At 33.5% G+C, this 10,857-nt stretch overlaps 1 non-coding gene across 1 annotated transcript; it reads left to right on the top strand.

Annotated features, from left to right (window-relative positions):
* The first annotated feature begins 7,753 nt into the window (after window positions 1–7,753).
* LOC144566648 (small nucleolar RNA R64/Z200 family) lies at window positions 7,754–7,847 on the top strand. The gene has a single exon (XR_013515245.1). It is a non-coding gene; the product is annotated as a small nucleolar RNA R64/Z200 family (small nucleolar RNA).
* Window positions 7,848–10,857: the final 3,010 nt, after the last annotated feature.

Below are 10,857 nucleotides of genomic sequence, written 5' to 3'. Positions count from 1 at the left end.
ATAGCTTATTTTGCCTTCTCAAAATGTACACAAGTTAACCAGTTAGTCTTCGTGTACGAGGGACTAAATTCAATGCACCACCACCTCTCTAACCACAAATTGAGAAAGGTGATAAAATTTTGATTTGCTACTAAATTACAGTAACAGCAATACCTTGAAATGCATGTCCATTAGAATTGTGGTGATAAAGTTTTGTACGTAGTTAAACGGCTCAATTTCTAGCCGTCGAATAGTTGCACTATCTGCACATCATATAAGATCAAAAAGGTCGTTCGAATTCTATATCATCGTGTATTAGTTATGAGGCCTAAATTAAATTAGTTGGCCAGTCTGTTTCTCTGTCAAGAATGAGTGCAGTTATTGAAATTGTCAATTAAACAGGAACACTTGTAGCTATCCAGGCATGTGTAATCAATGAATGCTTCTTTCCAGCTTACTTATAGGTATTTACACTTGGATCATAATTAGTCTTATGATGGAATTTCAAAATTGAATGAAGGAAAAGTTTAATGCATAAAGTTTAGTGTCAGGCAGCTAAACTATTCAAAGTTAGTATGCCCTTTATTTTGGGCCATGTTGTACCTACTGCTCTTTAATGTGCTCATCAATCAGATAAGAACTGCCGCAACAAACAATAGAAAAGGAGTAATTATAATACAACGTAGTTCTTGGCCATGATTTTTAATGCCTCCATGTAGGTATTCAAGTCATAAACAGTGACAGAATTTCATTCAAATCTACAGAAACCGATTTTTATTTTTTATTGCAATTTTACCTTCAACTGGAGATATCCATTCAACTATAATTTTACTAAACTGGTTCGCTGATCCCAGCAGTTCAATTGAGGCTAGACAAATACGAATCTGATTATCATGCTAATTGGAAAAAATAATGGTACCGGAGAATTAATTTTCTTGCAAAAAGTTGGTACACCGTACTAATTCGGTTGTTCTTGGGTAGCTATCCTTGTATTGTTGCGTGCCACTTCTAGCCCAAACATATAAACGACAACATAAAACAAGGAATTTTTATAAGATTTGGTTGAAGTATTTATTTTTTTAAAAAAAAAAAAAACTGTATTACGTTCGATGTTCTAAGTAGTAATAAAATTTGTACGTGCTCCATTTTTTATTTTAAAACATCGATGCTGACTCAGGAGCGGAGTCAGACTTTCGAACTATGGGGATCAATCATATGCAATTTTTCTGCAGAGAATAGGGATCAATTATACAATACCGTGACATTTTACTCTAAATTATATAGAAAACTATATATAAATACAAAAAAAAAAAAAATTAATGGGGGTCAATTGACCCCATTAAGCCTTCTTCAATCCGCCCCTGTGCTGACTTGTACAGGAGCATAATTTCACAAGCTGTCCTTGGGAATAGTTACCGTATATATTTAAAATTAAATGGAATAGAGTCTAATAGCGATGAATAAAAGGTGGAATAGTGTAATTTTTATGTCAAACTCTTTCGTTTTGCACTAAAGCCCTTCCTTATTTAATTTCATACATAATTTGAAATTAGCTACTCCATAGGAGATGGAGTTTTTAGAAGTTGGTTCCATGAAAGTTACGAGATAGCAAACAAAAAGCATCTCAGTGCTATTTCATATGTAAATATTTTGGCTTTTCTGGTTTTTTTTTTTTCCTATTTCCTATAAAAGCTTTGTATATATTAATTGACATCTCTACCAACCATTTAGAAAAAAACAAAAAAAAGACATCTCTGATGTCATCTTAATGAAAATTATAGGCTAGACCTCTATATTTTTTTTCCCAAAAAAAATGCTACTCCATAGATATAGAAGAGGTGAAATAGGGACGATTTTACAATTGAATTTATTTTACCGATCATAATTTGAATAAAATATACAAGTTCCTAATTCCTATTTTCAATTCCATTATAGCCGAACAACAATGAATAGTTTCTTCTTGCAAAATTTTTTTTTTTTTTTTTGAAGGTTGTCGACAATTCTTCTTGCAAAAATTGGGCATTGCTACTTTGCTAGTGACGAATTCATGTATATAACAAACGGTCCCGGAATGTTTGATTGGAAGGCACGTGTGTTTATATTCGATTGAAACAAGTGGGCTTGTTGCCAACTAATAGGAAGTTTCTCTTTGGTCAATAGCTTCAAAGTAAGACAAATTTAAACAGAGAAGAGATGGAATAATTGGCTTCTTTAACATGCTTTTGTTATCTTGTTTAATTTGTACTTTTAAAGAGGCATAATGAAGATGCAAGCAAGGCATCTGAGTCCAGCCAATTTTTATGGTCATGAATTTGCATCAGTACACATTGGATTCACTAAAACCCAATGCATTATTTCACACAACATAATTCAATTTGGATAATCATCAGTATTTATCCATGCTTCAGAACATCTCCATTTATAATTAATGCATACGGTCAAATTTGGTTGCTACTTAAATTTAAATTTAAGGAGGGTTAAATTGATTATTTTAGTTTACTCCTGTTCTGCACTACGTTTTGCACAACTTAAGTTAATTCATCTGAAGGAGCAAGATGTTAAAATATGAATCTTTATCTATGCTAATGAATCCTACAAGTGAAGTAGGTGTGTTGTAAGTTAATTCACCTGAAAATGTGAAACACTATATCCCGAACTAGCTCACCTCTTATGTCACCTTACTTTTTCTATTTTATTTCTCATTTGACAAATTAAGTGTAACGTGATTTACGCGATGAAGAGAGAATCAGAACCATAAATTAATTTTTTTTAAAAAAGCGAAAAAAGAATAGCAAAAACTAAAAATATATAGATAAGAAGTACACAAAAAGTACAGAAGTAACAGGAAAAAAAAAAAGACAACAGAATCACGAAAAAGGGGGCAACACAACTTGGTTCTTGGGGTCTTGCATGCTTTTGCAAAGACCAAGTCCTAAAACATGAAAAGAATGGAAGCATCTTTTGGTACATGAATCCGTTTTTTGTCAGTTGTTCACTTAGCACAGGTGAATCGTGAACGACTTGTCATCAATTTATTATTGATCCAAAGTCCAAACCAATCGCAATAAATCATTAGTTATTTCAAATACGGCCTAATACAAAATTGGGACCGGAAAGTAGAACGGAGGAATGGAAGGAGAGCAGAATCAATGGAGCTAGACTGATACCGCTGAACAGGTGAAATCAGCGGAGCAAGCATGATAGTCACATTTTGGGTTTATCAGGGACTTTTGCAAATTGTGTTTTCTTTATTTTTAACCCTTGTTTTCGTGAACATAGTGACAAGATACTCGAATAATTCTTTTCTGGGGTCATGCTGAACTGAACGCCGAATTATTCGGTTGACCGAACTTTGACCGAATTAAACCTGAATAATTCGCGAATTTTATGAATTATTCACGATTTTTTTCCGAATTTTTTCAAGAACAAATTTTTTTTTTTTGCTCCTTTGCAGGACTGAGATTTCTGATCCGAATAATTCTGAATCATTCCCGAATTATACCCGAATTATTCCCGAATCACGAATTTTTGATCTCGCTGAACCGAACCCGAATAATTCATTTGTCATTATATTCGTGAGTTGGACTCTTTTGTAATTTTACAGTTATAAGACTCTTGTAACAGTTTAATGAAATCAAATAGAAGCTAGACTTCTATTTTTTTCTAAAAAAAAAAAAATACGGCCTAATAACTTATCAGTTTGCTTTGAAGAAAAAAAAAACAATTAAAGATTAGAACATGGCCTGTACGAAGTGGTAAACAATTACTTATGTGGAAGACGTAAATTCAAAATATAATACAAACTACTAAAAGTCATAAAAACCACTAGTAGATATCTTTTGAAATCAAGGAAGCAGAGAGATGACATGAGATTAAATCACTGAGGTAGAAGTGTTGTGGCCAATTTTAGCGCCTATAGTGTTGTTTTGAAGGTTGGAAGCATAAGCTCCAACTAAGAATGTCAATTGGCATCTTTTTATCCATTTATCCGATATGTACCATATTTGATAAGATGTGTATAGATAATTTTTTTTTTTTGATAAACTTATCGGGTACGGGTAAAAAAAAATCGTTGTCTAAATAGATAAGTGTACGGATAAAGTCTATTTCGTATCCGTTTTCCGATCAGATAATAAACATTGAAAAGAACACTTTAATTGGTTTACTTGCACTAAGCATAATCAGATTTTTTTTAAACAAAGTACTATATATGTGTGAAATAAATATATATGTTTTATTCAATAAATAATAAAAACTATTATTATATTAGTATTATCCATTATTTAACCGCTACCGTTTTATTATCCGACAACCATAACGGATAAAATAATTTGTGGCAGATAAAAATAAAATACAAATAAAGACAATTTGTAACAGATACGAATATAAAAATACTTTCATCCGATCCTTACTGTACCCGTTCAAACCCCTAGCTCCAACATATATATTTATAAAAAAGTTATATACAAATTTAGCGTCTATAGTTATTCAAGCTGTATTTCCCTCCTCCCGGCTAGGAGTCCGTGTCCCCCCCAGGTACATGAGGTACAATTTTAAAAAATGAACCGTCTAGATTAATTTCATCCATATCCAACTCAATCCAGTGTATATTATGACTGTAGGGGGTCTGCTTTGTGATTTGCGCCAAGCTAAAAGAACGGTTCAAATTTTCTACTTGCACCTCAGGTACCTGGGGTGATACGGATTCAAATCATATCATCTAAGGTACCTCACGTTTGAGTTTGAATTCAGTTTGTTCATTATATATTAGCACGAATTTTAACGGAAGTCGGTGTATTACAGGTTTGGACCATATCCGTATTGGTCCGAAATCTAATTGGATGGTCCGTATTCAAAACAAACGGTGAGGTAATGGAGAGGATTCGGAAATGGGTGATGATTCATACATGGATTTATGATTATTTGAGTTTGCTAATTTTGAGAATTATTTTGTCCTTTTTATTCTAACATAAATCAAAATTTATAGTGTAGCTAACTTTTGTAATACATATATTTGAAAATTAATATTTAGATTATTTTATTTTAATTGTAGATGTGTTTTTTCTTTTCTTTTTTGGATATGATGTGTTATGTTTATCAAATTTAAGTCAACTTAAAATTCAATTGGCCATTCATCACAAAGTCATTAAAACTTCGTAGGTTAAAATTTAAATTATTTGATCAAAAGCTAAATTTTAATTTTTTATCTGGATAATTGTTTTTCAAATATATGTATAAAAAACAGTTGGATGTACTTTTAAAAATTGAACATAAGTTAGAATTATCCTTTTTACAGGAGCTATTTTGTAAGTTTCTTTTTGCATCAATTGTAGTATTGTGTGTACTTTAGATTCAATTTATAATATTTTAATGGAACCGGACTATAAACCTAAACATTTTAAAAGCAAACAATAATGCTGGAATTTAGTAGGCAAAAGTTTACTATTTCAAAAAAGAATTATAATTTGAGATTTTGCTTATGAATTCTCCTTTTCATATATTAAAAAAGAATGTTCAATTGAGCTTTCCAGTTTAGCTACTGTTCAGTTTGATATTACTTGTCAAATAAAGGTTTGTTTTAATTTTCAAGCTAAAGCTTGCTTTTATAGTTTTATCTAAAAGTGCACACTAAGTACAAGTCGGGCGAATAATAGACCATTGAAATTTGGAGGTTTAACTTGGCTTGTCTGCTTTCCAATTTTTGTGTCCACTAACAAAACCCACAACAGGGACAAGTCCTTGATTACAGATTCAATTTAGATCCAATTCTTGAAAGAAAAAAAAATCAATACATGTGAACAGAAGTATGTATGTGTGTCTATATATATATATATATATATATATATAGTTAGTTAGGCTGGGGTGCTATGGATAGCATAGTGGCCTCTATGCTACAGCTCAATATTCGAGTTTTCAAAATCCAAACGGTCGATCCGAACCGTTCATCTTATTCTCCATATTAATATCTGCTTGGAGACCAAATTTTATAATTTTCTGAATTTTTTTACTATTTATTAAGCCACTTTGAAAATTGCTAATCCAACGGTTTTACTGTTTTGTGCAGCCACCGTTGGATCAACAATTTTGTAAAATACTTAATAAATAGTAAAAAAATTCAGAAAAATGTAAAATTTGGTCTCCAAGCAGATATTAATATGGAGAATAAGATGAACGGTTCGGATCGACCGTTTGGATTTTGAAAACTCAAATATTGAGCCGTAGCATAGAGGCCACTATGCTATCCATAGCACCCCAGCCTAACTCTATATATATATATAAGATGGGCTACGGTGAGCCATGGAGTAAAATGAGTTGGTGCTCTATGGCACTATATTTTTTTTATTTTGAAAATCCAAACGACCGATCCGAACCGTTCAACATGTTCTCCATATTGAAATGTGCTTGGAGACCAAATTTTATATATTTTGGAATGTTTTTACTATTTATTAAGCCACTTTGAAAATCGCCGATCCGATGGTCCAGAATTTTTTACTGTTCACAACAAAACAGCAATTTTCAAAATTACTTAATAAATAGTAAAAAAATTTCAAAAAATGTAAAATTTAGTCTCCAAGCACATTTCAATATAGAGATCACATCTAACGGTTCGGATCGGTCGTTTGGATTTTCAAAATGGAAATATGGCGTGGAGTACAAACGTGTTTTACTCCATGGCTCACCGTAGCTCATCTCTCTCTCTCTCTCTCTCTCTCTCTCTATATATATATATATATATATATATAGGCACTGGCTAATTTGCTGCCGGCATTTTTTTTATTTTGTGATGTCCAAACAACAAATCCAAACCGTTAGATGTTTAATCTATACTATAATCTGCTTGGAGACCAAATTTTACATTTTTTGGAATTTTTTTACTATTTATTAAGCTGGTTTGAAAACCGCTGATTTCAATGCTGCAGAAATTTATTTAAATCAGCGGTTTTCAAACCAGCTTAATAAATAGTAAAAAAATTCCAAAAAATGTGAAATTTGGTCTCCAAGTAGATTATAATATAAATTAAACATCTAACAGTTGGATTTGTTGTTTGGACATCACAAAATAAAAAAAACCCGGCAGCACCTCCGGCTAAAATGCTGCCAGCAGCAAATTAGCCGGACCCTATATATATAGAGAGAGATGGGCTATGGTGCATTGCAATTCATGGAGGAGTTTGTGCACTGGACCATAAATTAAAAATTCATAATCCAATTGGCCGATCCAAACCGTTCATCTTGTTCTCCATATTAATATGTGCTTGGAGACCAAATTTTACATTTTTCTGAATTTTTTTACTATTTATTAAGTATTATACAAAATTGTTGATCCAATGGTGGCTGCTGATTTTACTGTTTTGTTAAGCCACCGTTGGATCAACAATTTTGTAAAATACTTAATAAATAGTAAAAAAATTCAGAAAAATGTAAAATTTGGTCTCTAAGCACATATTAATATGGACAACAAGATGAACGGTTTGGATCGGTTATTTGAATTTTGAATTTTAGATTTATAGTCCAGTGCACAAACCCCTCCATGCATTGCAATGCACCATAGCCCATCTCTCTCTCTCTATATATATATTAGAAGGAGAAATTTTACCTTTCAAATTTTTTGAAACAAAATATTTATCTTTTAATTTTTTTTAACAAAATATCTTAATAGGACCCTTGTTTCTCTCTCTCCCCCTCCCACCTACGTACATCATATTTTCATTATTTAGTTTCTAGCTGAAATTATTTTTGTTTTTGCGTGATATTTTTCTAATTTTTGTTAGATAAATTGCTATAATGAATTATGACAAACTTTGCATATCAAACTTTAGATATACTACAATATTAATGAGATTATATTCGTATTTCTGAGTCAAATATATTAGTAAGTTTACTAGTCTAGTGCTTTACATAGTACAAATGCCGATTTTTTTATTTATATCCAAAAAATAAATAAAATTTTAAAAAATATCCAAATCCCAACTGAAATTCGAAAACTACCCAAACCGGTTATCCAATAACCGGATTTGAGACAAATGTCCGGTCAATGAATTCCCGAACTCAACAAATATAACCGGTTAATCACTAATCGGAAAGTTGTTTTTTAAAAAAAAAAAACATAAATTTCTAATTTTTTTATTTTTTGTATTAAAATATTAGAAATGTTGAGTATATTTCTTTGAAAATAGATGGAATACAATATAATTTGATTTATTAGAAAGACTGCAACAAATAACCCGGATCAATATTTTTCAGGCCGGATTTTTCGCGGCTATAAGAAAAATTAATATATTTCTTTATGTGTTATTGGAAAAAAATAAAAATATTTAGATTCTGAGTTATTGATCCCGGTTCATTGTGATCTTTCTAGGACATTTAATTTATAAATAGTTGTATCTATTTTTGAAAAAAAAACAAAAACTTTAATTTATTTAATGATTGTTTTTCAAAAAGAATTCTCAAAATAGATACAATTTTTTATAAATTAAATGTCCTAGAAAGATCACAATATTTTCTAATGCGTACTCGGAGAACTAAGGGGAAATGCTGCCGAATTTTTCTTAAATACTAAATCCACATACATTTCTTCACTACTGAGACATAGCATTCAAATAGTGGGATAGGATTGTACACCGGCCCTGTCTAAGCCCCAAAAGACTAACGAGTTTGGACTTATTAATATTTAATGTCATTATTTCATTCAAGTGTCAAATAAGTAAGCAAGGTATAACTTTAAGCTTAGTTTTGACCTCGTGCGCATTTTATTTTATTTAGAACTGATCAAGGCAAGGCAAGGGAAGGGAAGCATCATCTCTCTCTCTCTCTCTCTGGTACGTACATTTAAATTCATAGCTTATGTAGATGCCGCTTGTATGGCTGTATACAAGTCCTGTTGCATGGATGATGCAACACTTGATTTGATTTTGTGTTTCTTCCATGACTTGCTTTAGAGAGTTCGTTATCAATTGATGATATCTGGAGGGTCTAAAGTATAGATCTGGATTTTTGTTTCCTTTAAATTGAATGAACTAAGGTGTAGTTAGGATTTGAGACTTGTCAATATAAATTAAAATGTCATGTATTAATTATTGCATTTATGTCTTGTGTATACAATAGCTTACAAATGTATATGTCATAATTAGGAGGAATGGAGGGTGATCGTAGTTGGATGTACGGTCCTCGTTACGTGGAAAAGAAGGTCAATCTAGTATTTGAGAATGGTGTGGAGGAATTTTTTAATTATGCGTTTGTCATTCCAAGTAATGTTGATAAGCAAAATAGCATCAAGTGTCCTGTGCCAATTGTGGGTGTACTAGATGGTGGGATAGGTATACAATCGGAAAACATATGCTGAAATTGGGTTTTAGACTTTATTATGAGACTTGGACCATGCATGGTGAGCGTGCGAACGTCAGATTAGGAGAACATAGCCAAACTGTCGTTGAAGAGACGGTCATTGAAGAGAGTGTTGAGATGGAGTGTCAAAATGATATGATTGAAATGGTTGTTGATGCTGCTGGTCCTTCTTTTGATTGGGAACAACCGAATATGAAAGCTTAGGAGTTCTATAACATGATGAACGCTGCCGAGGAGCCGCTATGGGATGGTTGTGACAAAGAACATACGGTACTTGCTTGTGTTACCGAACTCCTTAGCATTAAATCCGACTGCGGCATAACCAAGGAGGGATTCAATCGCATCCTATCAGTCGTGAAGAAATGGCTTCTGAAAGAGAATAGGTTGCCTCCAAATCAATATCAATGCAAGAAATTGGTGAAAGGGTTGGGATTAAGTCATGTGAAGATCCATGCTTGCCCGAATGATTGCATGTTGTACTACGGTGATGATAATATTTCTAAAGAGAAGTGTGATGTCTGTAGACATGATCGTTTCAAACAAGGCAACCATTTAAAGCCCATGAAGCGTATACCGTATAAAGTTTTGCGGTATCTTCCAATCACTCCAAGGTTGCTAAGGCTTTTTTTGTCTTCGACGATCACAGAACAAATGCGTTGGCATAAAGAAGGAAAGTGGGAAAAGGAATGGGTCATGGTTCATCCTGCCGATGGTGAAGCCTGGAAAGAATTTAATCGTTTGAACCCAGATTTTGCAGCAGACCCTAGAAATGTGTATGTTGGGTTTTCTTCAGATGGTTTCTCTCATTTCAATATTGGGGGGGGGGGGGGGGGGGGGGGTTGGTCTTACACCAATTGGCCGGTATTTTTAGTCATTTATAACCTTCCTCCAGCTCTGGTGATGCGCGACAACAACATATTTCTATCCTTGTTGATACCAGGGTCCAATAGTCCCACTAGAAGCATGGACATCTACCTACAGCTAGTGGTTTGCTAACGGGTTACCCGTGACCCGTTCCGGGTTACCCGTTAGGGGTAACGGGTAGGACGGGTAAAGGGGTAGGCCGGGTACGGGTAAAACCCGTAATGAGTAGACGGGTAATTTTTCCAAAACCTCTATCCGGTCCATTTATTACCCGTACCCGTTGCGGGTTGACGGGTACGGGTACGGGTACGGGTCTGGGTATCCGGGTACGGGTCCGGTCCGCTGGTTTTTTTTTTCTCTTCTGTTTTTTTTTCTTTCTGTTTTTTTTCATTTTTTTTAATTTCTAAATAAATAAAATTTGTAATCTTATATATAAAAAATAAAAAAAACCGGTTGAGGTGACCCGGGTGGGTCCGTCCGGGTTTGATTTGACCCGGACCGGGCCCCTCTTGAACCGGCGGGACAAATTCAAAAAAATTTAAATTTTGAAACGGGTTGGGTACGGGTAACGGGTAACGGGTAACGGGTAACGGGTACGGGTAGACGGGTACGGGTAGGCGGGTAGACGGGTACAATGGGTTTTTTTCAAATTAGGTTGTCCGGTCCGTT

This window comes from Carex rostrata, chromosome 1, assembly GCF_964058835.1.
Source record: "Carex rostrata chromosome 1, lpCarRost1.2, whole genome shotgun sequence".
Classification (NCBI taxonomy): Eukaryota; Viridiplantae; Streptophyta; class Magnoliopsida; order Poales; family Cyperaceae; genus Carex; species Carex rostrata.
Note: the sequence above shows the minus strand (reverse complement) of the source record. Positions and strands in the feature narration are given on the sequence as shown.